General features: G+C 37.7%; 1 protein-coding gene across 1 annotated transcript in view; it reads right to left on the bottom strand.

Moving 5' to 3' along the window:
- The window catches only part of bmpr1bb (bone morphogenetic protein receptor, type IBb), a 47,135-nt gene that overhangs the window by 26,995 nt on the left and 2,749 nt on the right, over nucleotides 1–17,391 (bottom strand). Inside the window, exon 2 of the mRNA XM_055040140.1 lies at nucleotides 14,204–14,308. The gene's annotated coding sequence lies outside the window, so the exon portion shown is untranslated. The remainder of the gene's footprint in view (nucleotides 1–14,203; nucleotides 14,309–17,391) is intronic.

Genomic DNA, 17,391 nt, shown 5'->3' with positions numbered 1-17,391 from the left:
TGCACTGCCTCTTATTGGAGTACCTGCTCTGTTTGATTGAGAGGGAATGTAGAGTAAGAAGTTGGTCGGGAGGGAGGGAGTCTTCTGTGCATATTTTCCATGTGTACCTACGCCTCTCCTTTAGCTGGTGCTGCTGAAAGCTCTTTTGTATGTCTGTGTGTAGTGTGAAGTCAAGGCACAGACCACAGGCTGAGCAGTTACCAATAACATCTAAGCAATAATTCTGAGCTTAACTTAATAGCTGTTTTCATTGGAATTTTGCAAATGTAATATTTTTAATCTAATTTGCAGTTTCAGAACACATCGCTCTTTTTTATATAGATGTTGCATCACAACAGAAAATCCCCTTTGTGCTTCTGAGAGATTGACTTACAATACTTGTGGAAAGAAAAAAAAAAGTGGCGCACGGAGGAGAAATAATTTCACACAAGAGGAGAAGTTATCATTATATCAATGGCACCATTTTGTAAAAAATGGCGTGTCTGGAACAAGCCCAGGGGGTATTAGTGGTGGAATCATGAGTGGAACGATAGTGCTATCAAGCACCAATCAGAGCGTCTGACAGCCACTTAAAATAGTAAGTGAGGGTCACGGAGCACAAAGGATGCCTTGTAGATACATTACAACATTGCATTTGTGACAGAGTTTAGCATGGTCATGTTTTTGGGTTTGTACGCTATGAAGTGGAAAAATGAGTACATATGTCTGCATTTTTATTTTCTCAGACATGTCTGTTTTATTTCCTTTGCAAGTATGCATGTAAGCAGTTTTCTAAACACACATACTGTAAGGAGCAGGTACATTAGAAAGGTCAGATAACATAAGTAATAACCACAGAGTGCAAGGAAGGTTCAAAATAGGTGTCTATGCACCAAGTTGTTTTTTACTTAAGTTTCCCCCCTTGTGCTTACTTTTCCAATATGTGTGTGTAAGTGTGCATGCATGTGTCAAAGGAGGGTGTAGTTTTTACTGAAATGTTTGAGACTGTCATACAACTGTACAGCAGGGCTCTTCTCTACAGGTCTGTCTCAGTATCAGAGAAATTGAATGCTTGAGGCCTTCGAAATAAAACATTGAAAGACAAAGATTGCCAAATAAGTTTCTTTTCAAGAAAAGTATTTGGGAGCACGTTTTATTAAGTATTGGGAACACTTAATAAAAAGTGTTTCTGGTCCTGTGTGGTTGAGACTGCCAGCTTTATTAATCTGCTAGATTCACTGTGTCTCACTAATCTACTACAGCTTTGCCAAAAATCGAGTAAACCTTTAAATTTTGGATCATTCTGGCAGTTGTGGATCATTGTCAGCAACAACACATAATCATCTGTTTTACCACAGTAGCTGATGAGGTGGATTGAACCACAGTATGATTGAATAGCTAGGTATTGCTCTAAATAATTTTTTTTTTCTTGAAACAAAGATAAATGAGGAAAAAGTTATATTGGTCTTAATAAAATTAATTTCTGTACTGTGGGATAAAAATAAGAATCTTCTGTTCTATTCAAGGTTTCCCTTAAAGAAATTGACTTTATAACACAAGAAGGTGATTGGTAATACCTTTCTACTCTTGACGTATTGACATGCTGTTCAGACTTTTCCATTGGAAGTTCAGCTTTAAATCAAAACTCTAATAGTAGTATATTGAAATCCACAGTTAATTACCAACCACAATAAACATCTAGACCTGACTAACTGATGGGTGACATGCAGATGAGCAGAACATATCTGATGAAACAACCCCGAAATGCCCTGTGATGGCTCTGGAGTTTGTCTTCACATGCACACTCATTGATTTTTCCATACCTTTTAATAGTCAGGGGTCAGGAGCAAACCTTTTATCTGCATAATAAAATTTAGCTTCTTTCCAAGTCAACTAGCGTTAATTAGTTCCTGTTGTATGGTAATGCTTGCTTCCATTTGAAGTACACAGAGCTGCCACCCCTTCAGTCCCTCATCTTTTACAAAAACAGATCACACTTACACATACATGCTGACTCTGTGAGAGGTCAAAGTGAGTGTTAAACCATCTGCCAATATGGCTGATGAGAAATACAGGGGCAAGGAAATCCTTTTTTTTTTTCAGGTTGGCAGGCTGACCCGTGACCTATTTGTCCATTTGGGCACATTTTTCTTTAATTAGAAGAAGACGTTCTTTAAAGGAAACCTATACTTTAGCGAGTAAAAGCAACTGCATAACAAAAAAAACACAGGGAAATGAACACCTAGTTTGTGGCCTTCTGAGAAATTACTCACTGAAAATTTTATTTAAAATTGATCTGAAACGTTTTACTCTTCATCACAGAATTCAAAAGGACCCTTCTGCAGATCAACATATTTTGTTTTACAAGAAAATGTTTGTTTTAAGCACCAGAATCCCTTAATCCAAAAACAATATAATGAAAAACATATGTAGCATGAGTATCAAAGCTTTCTTCAGAGAATACCAAAAGATATTAAAGAAAATGATAGAAAAAGAACCTTAAAAGATTTGATTAAACTGCCTGTGAGAAATGTGAAGCCACAGAAGTTTAATAGCTATAATTTATTTATAGCTATAGTACTATAATTCCACATGAAATTACAGTACTATTAGGATAATTAATGTGTTTTGGTATAAATAACATGACTATTTAATTCACAAACTGATGGAATTCACACAGACAAGTCTGCTGCAGACTTTAAAAACTATCTGTAAATCGGCAGGAATAAAACATTTATTTTCAACGAGATAAAAATAATAGTACAGTTTGTGTACTTGCAGCTAGATATCTGATCATTAAAATGTCTGTTTTCTATCCTCTTTTCATGAACAGTATCTTTTCAGATATAGAGATATCTATTCGGGATTATAGCCCATGTAACTCTCTTTCCCTGGAGATCTGAGCGCATTAGATACGGAGCTATCAGCAGCCTTTCCCCTGACGTTGTTGTTTGCTCTCTTCCAATGATAGCGCAATGAAAACACAGGAAGCTGCTGGGAGAGCGCTGGGGCTGCGATCGATGCATGCGTGTCCAACTGTGAGCTGGGTGAAGTCTCAACATCTTGCCCTCTTCGCTTTCTCAACCGTCCGTTTCCGTCCTGTCAAGACTCCTTCTGCCGCTAATGTGTCTGCATGCAGTGTCATCCAGTGCCGCCTCGCAGCAGTCGATAAGTACTGGAAATGCTACCCATCTCTGAAACATCAGTCCTTCACTTACTGTAAGTGCACATCAGCGAGGGCAGCATCCCCGCACTGCTGACAGGGAGGAAGACAACACCAGCTAGATCATGCTGTGACCGAGCATCACCGGCTGCAACCACAGACAAGGTTTTCACTGCTGAAATTGCAGACGACGTAAAGAGTGACTGAAGTGAGCTATGGTTTATCAAATTTGAGCTGGTGTTCCACATCATTTCTAGGAATAAAGGATTTCCTTCAAAAAGCAGATCCTGTGGAGTAAAGCAAAGATCAATTTCTTCTGTCATCAGACAACTCTATGCCTATTTTCCCTATTTATGTTCTCTGTGTTACTATACATTAAGCTATTTGGAATGGTTATCGTAACAACAGTCCAACAAACACAAAGGATCTTAATGTTTTCTTTGGATTTTGTTAAAATGTGGACAGTGGACAGAATCTTATGTTTAAATTTATTGAAAGCCTGAAAAATCTAACCAAGCTGCAGGCAAATCAGACTACAACTATGCTGTGCTGGATTTGTCTTTAAGCTGGAACTTTGATCCTGAAGAGCTGAGAGGTTTTAATTTGCAATTTATCAGACATTTTGTCTGCCTTAGTCTTGATGCTGCTGTATGATTGATCAACTAACAACTTCTGTTTTAATGAAAAGAGTGGTATGTTTTAGTAGCTGAGTCGTAATTTTGAAGTAACTGGTTAAGATTGTTTTTTTTTTTTTTTTTTGTCTTATGTCTGAAGCAGTAATCACATACTTGTCGCTATAACTACACATCCAAGGATTCGGAGGATTTTGCAACCCCACTCTTTACAACCAGCAGCTGATAAATAAAGTCGAAGGTGGCTCAAAAAACTAAATCTGAATATTTTAAAGTCCTGCAGATTTTCTCTTTATTTGTAAAAGTAAAAGCCCAGGGGTGAAGAAAAATGTTAACCCCCAATCAAGAGGATTAAAAGCATTACAAAGAGGAGCTCAGGTATAATTGTAGGTTTCAGAAATAAGGCATGTCCTTTTATGTGGTGTAATAATGAATTCCTGTATGATTCCCACTGATTACAGTCATAAACAGAAAATTCTTACTTAATAGTAAAATACATAATCATTGCAGTCACTGAGTTATTTGAAAGCATCAAAATAACTCATAACTCAAAACATAAACATTGTTTTATTACTTTTGTTCTTATAACATTTTAGACAGAAAGTGAAAGTAACAAGATCTGTAAATAAGACAATTTAACAATATCATCCTGATCGGCTAAAAGCAGTGTGCTGACATTTGCACATGGCTTTGCTAACAGATTTAATGCTTCACAGGATTATGTAAATAGGTGGTTATACCAATCACTTTTGCTTTAAACATTTATATAGATGTTTGCAAATGATGACACGTAGGTCTGGTCATGCTGGAACATGCTCTGGAAGTAACTCAAGAAGCCATGAAATTTGCTCCATTTTTGTGTGCTTTGCATGCACTCTGCCAAATTTCTGTACAAGACTCATTACTGACTTTGCACAAAGGTCATGCAAATGTTATGTCCAGAAGACACAAGCAATTTGTACCCATTTGGCATTAGATGGCAGCTGTCATCTCTTGAGTCATGAAAACTAACAGCGTAAAAGCAATTAAGGAAAAAAAATCAAGGTAAGTGTATTTACATATAGCAGTTTACAGCAACAAGATATAGCAAAGTGCTTTACATGATAAAAAAAAATGTTACATTGGCAAAAATAAATGGAAATAACTTGTAATTCAGAATAGATTTAATATGCTCCAGTTATTATATTAATCAAAGGCAACTCTAAACAAATTGGGGTTTAGCTACAGGGAGCCAGTATAATGACTTTAGAATCATCTTCCTGGTTTAAGTAAGAACGTTGTGGATCAGCTGCAGCTGTCTGACTTTTAGGCAGATCTGTGAAGATGCTTTTGAAGTAATAATGCAACTAAAGATAAACAGACATCAGTCATTTAATCCTGGAAATGTTCCTCAGATTATAGAACTTAGTAATTGTAAATATTTTATCATGAGAGCGTCTGCCCTTGACAAGGCCCTAAATATTTACAACCAGCTTCTGACTGTGTTAGGGAAGAATCACATTTGGGATTCCATTTCTAAATAAATAAGTGATGCAAACTTTTTAATGCATTGGTTCATCCTTTAAATTAAGGAATGACATATGTTTAAATGATTAATTTGAAGATTTAAAAAAGTGTTGAATGAATAACATAATGCATTACACATTAATAAGTTAATGTGTGTTTTACCACAGCTATTAGTTCATACTTCTGTTGTACTCCTGTTTTATCTCAGGCTGCTGAAGGAGAACACTAAACTGTTGTCAAGTCTTCATAAACAATAAAACAGACATGTTGCAAAACATTTTCCACTTACCACAGAACATGAGTGGAGTCTCAAAAGTGCATTTCTACATTATGTATATATTTATACTCAGCACATATCTGATCTAACTTTGCCTTACAGAAACAATAACAATGTGCTTCCAAATAATATTTTGAGGTTCCTTCAGCCACCACTGTTGGGGGTAATTAATGGCGCCACGGGTCCTGTGAGAGTGGGACCAGCTGTGTGCTTTGTCTTGTCACCAGTCCCACTCTGCTTGACACCTTCGGTGACATCCCTCTTTTCCGGTGCCAAAATTACAGTTGGGGAGCTTTTTGTGGACCTTTTGTGCCCACCCTCAGAGAACAAACGTTAGCAAGACTCAACAACATGCCCCCTCTGCCCAGTCCCAGAACGTGAGGGGCTGCTGTAACTGGCTGCTGTAACTGGAGAGCATTGGAAAAAACAGCTGCTCTTGCTCTATCCTGCATCTGCCACAACTGTGATTTGATGGAACAAAGCGGGAATGCAAGCACACGTTTGGACTCTTAAGTTCAGTCACACTCCAGCGATTGTCCATCTAGCTCTCAATGCAACTTTCTTTCCTTTGAGACAAAAACACACAAAGGGAATACTAATCTGTCATTATACATTGCTAGGCTAAATGTTTTTGGCCCCCTCTTTGGTTTTGAGGGATCAATGACCCATCATCATAAATGTAAAATTGTAAATTTCCCTGGCGGTTTAAATTGGATTTTATTTTCATTCAACCAATAATTTTTCTCTCAATAATTATTTTACAAAAAAATGCCTAAAAGAAAATGATGAAAACTATATGCAGTTAAATCATTAAAAAATTAAGAAATAAATTGCTGAAATATTTTACTGCATGTAAAATAAATAAGTATTGTAAGTTTCATTCCTGAATGAAATGACAAAAAGTATTGAACTTTTTCATGATATCCAATTCTTTTTAGGTAAAGCCTATATATAGTTTTTTTCCACAAATGTTTTTGTAAGTCGTACAACTAAAACAAAAGAATGAAAAAGGGCAATAATTTTTATTTAGGGGAAGTGCATTTATTTATGATCTGTGCACTGAGAGCCTGCTTTTATAGCAACATATCTGTGTTTTTATTGTTGATATGCTGTCAATTGCAGCTTACTTCTTTTCATTTATTTTCACAGTCAAAGTTTGCACAGCACTGATGTCAGACTTTACAACCAAAGACTTCACCTTCGCTCAGTCAAATTCTCATTCAGAGATCCTTCAATGCTCTTTGACACTCTGTGTTTGACACTCTGTGTATGAGGTGCTGATAGCTGCCTTTGGCAGCACACCTGAGCACTGCTTCCTCCCTGGCAGCCAAGATTGAGAGGAATTGTATAGATTATTCAGTACTTTAGCTGACATAAGAATGTTTGTATATAATCTTGCAAAAGCAGAAAAGCTGGTAAACATCTGAATAACGGCAGTAATTCTAGTTCATATTATTAGAATGGCTGAGTTTTGGAATATTTGTCAGTAGCTGAAAACTGTACCAATTGTGCCTAAAACATTCTATTCTATGTAATGACCAAAGCTTTTAATGATGCTTAAACTGTTTTACTACGACACAAAAAACAGAAAAAAACTAATATTTAATTTGTATAGGGCAAAAGGAAATCTATAGTGAATAATTTTTATTTCATAAACCTCCAAAGTTAGGTGATAAATGGTTCCTTAATATTTTAACAAAAAAACAAAAAACAAAAAAGCTTTCAGTGTTAGCATTTTTTCCACAAAAATCCAAATTACAATTCAGTCATAACAATCGAAGTTGTATGCCATCTGACTTTATGAAATAGTTGCTAGACCCTTCACAATGCACATACCCATTAAGTCAAGTACACTCAGGAAATAAAATGTTCTAATTTATGAGATAAATATTCCAAACACAGCCATTCTAATACTATGAACTAGAATTACTGCCGTTATTCAGTTAACTCCAAAAATTGTTAAGCATTGTACAGACCACAAAGACACCATTTACAAGTAGAGAACACGCATCTGTTTCATCTGTCAACAAAACCTGACCAAGCTAATAACCTCGTGTGGGGTGGGACAGAGTTCAGTCAGCTGCATAGTCAGCTGATTGTCTGAGCAGAAGGATAGGAGAAAGAGCACAGAATAAATGTCGATTCTCAGCATGGATCTGTTCTTCTGGTGTGCACTCCAGCCTCAGTCCCTCTGGGAACCAAAGCCACAGTGGGCAACCTGAAACCCATGATGTCAGCTTCAGAGGGCACACACCATCAGGACCCAGTGAGAAAACTTACAAATGCAATGTCAACGGTTGCACAGTTAATGCGTTGAATTGCACTAGGATTTGAGCAGCTGTGATGGATTAAGGAGTTCCCAAATGAAGTGCAGTACTTATGGAAAGTCATGCAGAAAGTTTTCATTAGTTTTGAAGAAAATGAAGCGTTGTAAAGCTAATTTTTAAGATCTGTTTTAAATGATATTAATGAAGGTGCTATAAGAGGATATGCTGCTCTGTGAGCTTGAATGCTTAGACCAAAATCTGACTGATTTATGTTGTAATCTATTTAAACTTATTTAGCCTGTTTGGTTCAATTCAGTAATATTTTATTACACTATAAGCGTAAATGTGAGTATTGTAGGAAGTTGGTTATGTGGAGGGTGGTAAAACTACATAAACTTGCAGATTTTTTGTGAAGGAAAACGAAGAAAAGGAAAACCTGGCAATATTGTCCACCTTTACTTAAGGATCTCACAAACTTCATCCAAAGTCCTAAAGTTGGTTCTCAATGTCTTAAATATGTAACCAAAATTGCATGATTTTGTTAATTGAAAGGCATCACACTTCACACCAGGCCCAGGCTGAAATAATTCAGAGCTCAGTCAAAGAATGGTGTGATTGGTCAGTTTGTTAATGTGCGGTATGCATAAATGTGCTTGGACAGCAATGTTGATATTTATCTTTAAATAGTTCACTTCCACAATGCGGTTTTTGACTTTCAACTTGGTTGTCTGAAAGGAGGCTGTCTGTAAAGAAGTGTGGTGCTCTCTGAGTGACCCTTTCATACAACCAGAAGAGAGGATCCAAGGCGGGATTGGGAACCCCTGCGGACAGGGGCATGACGTACACTAAAGAGGCAGGTGTCTCCCCAAGGCAGTCATTGTGGGAAAGGTGTGTGTGAAAAAGATTGGTCCACAACCACATGACTGCGCATCAACTTTTCGGCTTCGGATTAAGAATGTGGGACCTTCAGACATACGATGCGAAAGTACTTTCACCCTCAAGCAGCTTTTTTTTGTAGGTCTGCAAGTTAAAAAGAAGAACAAAAGCTTGTCATCAGTCACTGCTCATAATGTAAGTTGATTTCCTATATTTCCACATGTACATCAAGGAATTCTGGTTCTGTCCAGCTCGGACAGAACCTTTATCTCTGCTGTCTGCAGAGATAAAGGTTATAATATTGCCTACAGGGTACATTCTGTAGGCAATTCTTGTTATGCACTCCTATGCAGACTCATCAGTTTTTCACCTCTTTATCCTGTGGCTTCAAGTACTACCTTTGTAATAAATAAAAAAAAAGTTTGCACATCAAACTATAAACAAAAACTGCATTTAGTGTTTCTTGAGTTGCCTTTGACTAACACTTTTAATTTAATTTGATGTTCTGAATTCTTAAGTGTGACAAATACATAGAAAAAATAGGGAATCATCAAAGGCACAACCACTTTTTCACACCATTGTACATGTGTAAAAGTTTGCCATATTCACTTAGCACAGAATCCTGTAATACTGAAATAGGACATTGATCTGCTTTGTCAGGTCTATTACAAGGCTGCACATGTGCTAGCATAAATGAACAAAGGCAAGGCAGAAAATTGATGTTCTGTCATTCTGTGTCTAATCTAGACAGAGGAGGGGTGAATAACTGATTAGATGCAGTAAGATATCAATTCAACCCAAAAGTGTCTGTGGATATACGAATGAGGATGGACACGGTTTACAGAGGGTTTATAGCACAGACATGTCAAAACACAGTAGAAATACGGCCTGCTTTAGTTACAGCAGAAGCACATCAAATTAAACAAGACATCCAGAAACAAAGGCCTAAGAGTTCAATTTATAATTTCAAGACAGGGTGAGGTTACTGTTCTGTTTTATAAATGGACTGAATTTAAGTTGCAACTGTACTTCTTAAATTCTTCAAGGTTTGCAGTAAGATGCTGCAGATCTACTACAGTTTGTTGTTAAGAGCATCACCTCTTCTGCTTCATCTATGGCGGCAGCAGCATCAGAGCCAGGGACCTAAAAAGACCCAACAGCCTCATAAAGAAAGCTGATTCTGTTGATGTTCCAGCTGATTCTGGAAATGACTGTGGAACCTCTGGAGACAATAATGTAAAGAAGGACTCTTCATAAAATCAAGTAAATGATGGACAATCATAATCATCCTCTTCATGCGACTGTTTTGGCAAAACAGAGCATTTTCAGTCAGAGGCTTCTTCAAATTTGCTGTTTCCTGCCAACAATCAACACCATCTAAAATAACTATAAGAATTTTAATATGAGTTACATTATATTTCTCTTTCAAAAAAGTATTTTTTAATTTCTAAATTCTTGTGCAACCCTTTTAGAACTTCTTTTTTTTCTTTTCTTTTTTTATCTTTCCTGGGATAAAATGGACATGCTGTTATTTTAGCCTGAACCCAGCATGCTTCCATTGCAGGAATACCAAAGGGATTGAAAATATTCAGTCTGTCAAAAATAAAAGGGAACATGAAGGGTCAAAAATTAAAACTGACATTAAACTCAACTATAAAGCCCCCTCAAGACATCTATTCCCAAAAGGTTGGAAATCATTCAAATATAAACAGCTTTCTGATGTTGGTCTACTGAGTTATTCCCATACTTTAGGTGGGCTGAAGTATGCAAATAATACTTAGGCTATATATGATAAACTTGATGTAAGCACCAAAACAATCATAAAATGAAAGTGTGTCTTTCTAGACATTGTTTGCATGGACACAGTCAGATTTCCCAGTAGAAACCCTGAGGGCTTTCTCTTTGCTGGAGAATCGCCTGACCCCCTTCTTCTATCCCTACATCCCTCATCCCATCCTTCTCAGTGACCCCTGGGGAAGATTCAGTTTTAGGGGCCAAATTCCAGCTTGGCCTCTCAGGACTGTCTACCTCCCTTTGCTCTTGTTTTGCTTTGCTGGAAAGATAGCTGCAGGCAGTAAAGCAGACTGTCAAGCAACAAAGAAAACATTCAAATAAGACAATCAAATTGATGGTATTCATGAGCTGCACTCTACACCTTTACAGAAACCTAATGAAAGAGCATGATGTAGTAAGCACAACCAGCAGACTTTATTGACAAATAAAGAGCATTAGCCTTACTCTGGCTTTGATTGAGGCTTCATCATTTGTCATTCACTTGAGTGCTTTGGGTAAGTCTCAATCTAAACTTACTCAAGAGGCTGTAGTCAGGACTGGGAAACAACATCCACTGGTCAATCCACACAGACAGAGGTCAATATTTCCCTCATGACTAAAGTCCTTTTGCGTATGACCGATGTACATGGCTTGGTATTGACACGTGCTGGCTCCATGTTCTAAGAGTCATCTGTTTTATTTGATTTACATTATTCCTATGATTTCTCTGACCAACCCAACAGCCGGGTTCATGTAGAGCATGGGCAGGGTTTTTCCATACTCTCAGTTGTCCAGGTATGTGTAATAAAATCCTGCTTTCTGTTTTGAAAACCCTGGGAGTTCCAGTCATTTTCACATTTGAGGTTTTCCTCCCTGCTCCCCTTTCCCTCTCAGACTTTTGCACTCCAGTGTAAGGAATAGTCTACCCAAGGCTACCTAGTTTAATTTCCAGACCATTCAAAAAGCAAAATAAACATGTTTGAAAAGGTAGGGAACACCCAGCAACTTTACCACTTTATGCAAAGAAGGAAAAGAGTTGTGCTTACCTATGTGTCTATAGCAAATATTTTTAGAACATGTTTTCAATCAGTTCAACAAATATAACAAAAAATATATTGACATTGGACAAAGGCATTTATTTTCCACCGTCATTGCCACTGGAAGAGCTCAGCAATAAATATGCACAGGCATTTATTAAAGCTGAGCTTTAGGAAAAACAGAAGACAACTACTAATATCTTGGTTTTTTTGCACACAATGCAGGTGTGCAAAAAAGAACAGGTTAAACACCATAAATATAGCCTCACTGCTAAAAAGACTCAAATACCTAACCATAAAAAATATAACTGAGGTCATTTTCATAAATAAAATAAAAAGTTATCTACTTGGGATTCAACTGTAAAAGGTTTTCAATGCTTTATTTTTTTTTTAAAGTTTAATACAATTTGTATTGTGCTATTGATATTGGTTTGTTCCATCTGTTTAGCTACATCATAAAACCTGCCTGTTATTTTTCTAACTGCAGTTTGCACAGGATGGGCCCTTTTCTTCTTTTATTTCTCCACAACCTTATTGGGGGAAGGTTTGGAAAACTCTTTACGAGTAACAAGGAAAATATGACACAGCAATATACTAGTAAATAGCATAGTTCTCATCCTTACTACTTTTCTGGCAATCGTATTAAAATTCTGGAGCCATGGGTATCATGTCATCCCAGCAATCTGTTGAACTTCACAACAAAAATAAGATGAAATACAGAAAAAAACCAGCAGACACAGTAATCTATAATCTACTTAAATCATGTTGCACATATTAAACACACACAACAATTGTAACAGTCTGGAATACAGAAGATGACAAAAATGAGCAAATGCCAGAATTCCCCCTCCCAAAGTCTTTTATCTTGAAAAAGCCTTCTTCTAATCTTTAAAACGTCCATCTGTGATATTTGGCTTGAAAACAAGCTCTTGGGCTGGCCGTTCCTGAGTGACTCCCGCTCCACATGTGTCACTAAGCAGAATAAATTAACAGCTGTAACTGCTCTCAAACACCTGCAAAAACAATCCAGGGTGTAGCAGGTTAGCAAGCAGTTCCTCTCTTTCTTTCTTGTAATCCGATCCAGCCTCTCCTCTGAGTTCTCAGAGCCGCAGCAGAGGCATGGAAAAGACACAGTGAGAAGCTGCTCACTTCTTAGACTGGACAAAACCGTAACTAAAGATGAAATGCGAGGTTTTGCAAACTAATTTCTCCCTTTAGAGCTCATTTGAAGCACTGAGAACCCTCAACATGTCTGTCAGGGGTTAGTCATCTAAAGTTGATTATATCTGTTAAAATAGTATGTTTTATAATGCTAAAATCCAGCAATCAATAAGTTTGTATACCAAGCAATGCAAAGCTACAGTCCTGCAAGCCAACAAAAGCAAATGGCAGAGTTTTTTCCCCACATGGTTTGTAGAGACTAGACCCAACCCTAACTAATTTACTAAAGCGTATAACTTTCCTTTCAGTGATGTCACCACTAATCTGTGCCACTTACAAAGAAAAACATGGAACTCTAATCACCATTAAAGAGCTACCCAGACTTACATTAGGCTGAATGCCAGAGGGTCATATAGCTGTGAGAGGTTTAAACATATCAGAGGATTCAAAGTTACATGCAATACCTCAAAGGGAAATTACTTCTGTGACGCAGTTTGGAAAGTTCAGTAAATCAGGAAAACATGTAGCAGCAATTGTCAAAGGATGTGATCGACACAGCATGCAGAGGTTGGCAACCTCCAACAGCATGATTCACCTTTTGTTTGCAGGTGGCTGGGTTAATTCTGTATTGAAGCCTTTTTTTTTTGTCAAGTGTTGACATTAGTTTGTCACCTGCCACCTGTTTTTGGCCAGCTCCTTAATCCTTCAACCGATACCCGACCCTGTTCAGGAACTGCAGTGTGTGTTGAGAGTGTGTGTCTGGTGTGCATGTATGAGAGAGAGCATGTCCAGCTTGTTACTGCACAAAGCAGTGTGCTATTCAGACGCACAATGGAGTAATTATTCTCAAAAGCACCGCAGAGCAACTGTGGAGCTGGCAAATATGCAGAAATGTCTCACTGAGTCTTGGCAAGAAAAAACAATTTAGATAACATTGTTTATAATAGTACATGCACATTGCACACACTTTTTTCAGGAAAGTATTCAAACCCCCTTACACGTTCTCTCACATCACAACCTCAAACTTCAATGTATTTCTGAGGAATTTCATGTAACAGATAAATAAAAAGAGGTGTCTAATTGTGAAATGGTAGAACAATGAATGCATTTTTCTATTTCTATGGAAATTGTATTCAGACCTTTTGTAGAATCACCATTGGCTGCAAAAACTTTGCATTTATAGAGACAGAAAATTTGACCAATTTAGCTTAATGGTTGGAAGAAAAACTCTAGACATCAATTTTGAAGACAAAGATTCTTAACTGGATTTTGGTTTGGACTTAGACTGGGTCATTAACCCCAATCTTAAGTCTTTGGCAATCCATTGTTAGTTTTCTGCTAGTCACAGCATTTTAATGTGGGCCAAAAGTTGAATATGTCTTAAAGGGTCCAATTGATTTGTCTAGACTCTAGAGCACCCACTTCCATGTGTTTTCTGCATCCCCTACATAACTTGCGACAAACTTTAAACTGAATCTATAATAGTTCACTTTCCAACATAGTTGTAATAGTGATAAAGAAGGCATACTCACTGTATTCTCTCTGAATCACTTCCTTTGTCTGCAGGGTGTAAAATGCAGCGCATCAACATTAGCTGGATGTGTCACAGCTATGGCTCTAAATGCCCTCTGTTGCACCTATAAAGAAAAAGCAAGAAACATGTGAAACCCATTTTATGGTCTGTCATCATGGAGCTGAGAAGCAGGGATTTAAAAAGAGGACATAAATTGATTTCATCTGTTTCCCTCTTTTCTCATGGTCTGAGTGGCACCCGTTGTCACTTGCTATTTACTGGACGAGTGTGAGGTTCCCTTGTGGGATCAGACACAGCCCATTAATGATTTATAGTAGAACCGACACGCTGAAAACTACAGAACAAAGCTTTTTGTTCAGGTTTTTTTTCCTATGTGAAAAAAAATAAACTGTTAAAGGGAGTTCATTATATATTTTGATTAAAGTGAAACAAAGAACCTCTTGATCATGCCCAAATAAAGAATTCGGAAAATTCAATATGATTATTGAACTTAATTGAGGCAAAATTAAAGAATGCTAACTTGGCCAGATTGTTGGAAAGTGTTGAATCCTGACTTCACCTTTTTTCCAAAACAGCTGATTTGTTCTGTAATTCCAGGTGGTCTCCCAGACCAGTTTTTTTTTTTTTTTTTAAAGCAAAGAACATAATTATGAGCTGCCATTCTGCCTGAACTTTGTGTGCATCAGGGAGACGCAGCGCGCAAATGCAATACAGATTGACCCACACTTGATGGAATAATGCATTTCTCCATTTATCTCAGTTTTCACTTTGACAGACACACTTGCACACACACTTCCCGGCTGCCTTTTATTGTCCAGGAGCGCAGATGGCGATGCAGTGCAAACTTTTAGCACACAGATTCTTAACATTCCTGCTGGGTGTGAGTTACTTTCCAACAGAAACTGATGCTTGGCTTCATCTCTCTTTGCTCTGCGGCCAGCAAGTCACGGTCGCAGAAGGAGTCTGTGTGAGCCTCCTGCAAGCATCGTTTTCCGTCAAAAGTACAGGAGTTCTGCTTGTCCAAGCTCTACGTTTGTTCGGATCCCTGAGAAGGCACCGGGTAAAAACATTCAACTTGGGTCTGAGTCAGCATATTTATATGTTTATGGAGGTTCTTGTAGCAGCAAGCTCATTGCTTAATGGAAAAGGAATTCTAATTAAACAACCAAGTGTGGCAGGTACCTGTTGAAATAAAGGGTGGAGATGGGCGGTAATCAGGTACTCCATGTCCACCTCTGGAATCCCACAGGGCTCCTTGATTGAGAAGTATTGACTTGTATGAAGTGAAAGAACAAACTGATCCATTATGAGGTGTTCATGGCTCTGTTTTCATTGTGGAACTATTTTCTGACAGGCTGAAGTAGAGGAATGACCTCAATTTAAGATTTAGCATATAAAAGTGTCGGAACATTTTCATAGGCTTTTTTAATTTTAAAAGTCGTGTTAATTGTTAGGTCAAGTTACTTATAACATCAGAATAGACAAAGAAGAAAGGAAGTGACACAGTGAAAAGGAAGAAGAAAGGATAGAAACAAGTTTAGAAACATCAAAGATCCAAATAAAGGAAATGCAAGGATGATGACAAATAAAAAAGGAAATTAAAGAAGAAATGATGGAGGGACAAAGGACATGAGAAAGGAAGAAAGAAAGGTCAAGGTATAAAAAAGAGGAAATACAACAAGAAAAGAAAGGAGGTAGGATACAAGTGAGGAAGGACAGGAGCTTGCAGGATACAAGGAAGGAAGGGCACTCAAGATAGAAAGAAGAAGGTTGGGCATAATTGAGGAAAAGGGGAATGACACAAGGAAGGATAGAAAGAGCTGAAGTAAGGACACAACCTTAAACTATGGAATGAGAAAAAAAATCTGAAAACTATTTTCTTTTTTCATTCTTATCCAGACTTGGAAAATGCTGAAATCAATAACTAGACTCTTCAAGCATGCATAGGAACTCCGTTAGTCTGATAAAATGGTTAACTTGTCAAAAATGAAGGTCTCTGGAGCTACTCAGATGCAACTAAATCTTCTGCGTCTTTATAAAATGCACCGCACTCTGTCAGAATCTTGTTCATTTGCAGCGCTCCAGTCAGCAGACAGACTCTCTGTCTGGACAGAAACTCTAGAGGGGAATACAGGATTTTATTAAAGTCGCCGTGGTTTATTTTACATAGCTTATCAAGGCACTCGGCACACAGTCAATTAGTTCACCACTTACGGTACAAATTGACGCAACTACAGCATTGCAATCTCAGAATAAACACACACACTTCCTTATACTACCTCCAGTGACGGAGAATAAACACAGTCTGGGCTGATCAATGCAGCTTTTGGGTTTGGGTTTCATATTCTTCACAATATTATTGGTGTGTAGAATCATGCGAAAGTACACAACATTACAAGCTTTATCAATACATCTCAGTTCATGCCATCACTAAGCCTCTGTGTATTTATACATTTTATGCAGTTGATCTTAAACAAATTGATTTCACTCAGAGGGTGAGGCAAGAAAAAAAATCCATCAAAAAGCAGCATCTGAAGTCTTTTTGGTGTTTTCTCTAAAAGAAAGAAAGAGAGAAAGGAAGAAATTGATTTGGAAGAGGCTTGTGTGTCCACTGACCATATCTCAGAAATATGGAGACCAAATTTCAAACTAAGGTCTATTTCTTCCATTTGGACATTAAAGCAACCCCTTTTTTTTATTTTATGTACTTCGATCTCCCATCAAAGGACAGAAAACTCATCCTGTATCGTTTTCTTCTCCGCTCCTCTCCTTCTCTGACAACAGGATGCCTGCTTTCTCTCAAACAGTCGCTGACCCCAGTGCCAAAGAGCCGAGCAGCTCACAGCTTTAAGCAATTCCCGCACTTGTCTCTCATCGGCAGATGAAACAGCCAGTGGGGTCTCTCTCCATACATGTGCTTGTTGAATTAAAGAGGCACAGAAGTGAGACGATTAAATGTAAGTGGAACAAGATCAACTTGTATTTCACTGCCTTTGCTGAGGGGATTTTGGTTGTTACAACAAAAAACTATTTAGCATTAATTTCTTGAAATTAATCTTCTTCTTCTTGAATGGGATCAGACAACTTCATGACCGTTTCTTTGTATGTTTGTCCTTAAAAACATACAACCGCTACACAGAATGCAATTTACTGACAAGAGGAACACAAATCAGTTTGTGCTGCCGA

The sequence above is a fragment of the Poeciliopsis prolifica genome, unplaced genomic scaffold (assembly GCF_027474105.1).
Source record: "Poeciliopsis prolifica strain line A6 unplaced genomic scaffold, Auburn_PproV2 SCAFFOLD015, whole genome shotgun sequence".
Classification (NCBI taxonomy): domain Eukaryota; kingdom Metazoa; phylum Chordata; class Actinopteri; order Cyprinodontiformes; family Poeciliidae; genus Poeciliopsis; species Poeciliopsis prolifica.
The sequence above is the reverse complement of the archived record's forward strand: the minus strand, read 5'-3'. Positions and strand labels throughout refer to the sequence as shown.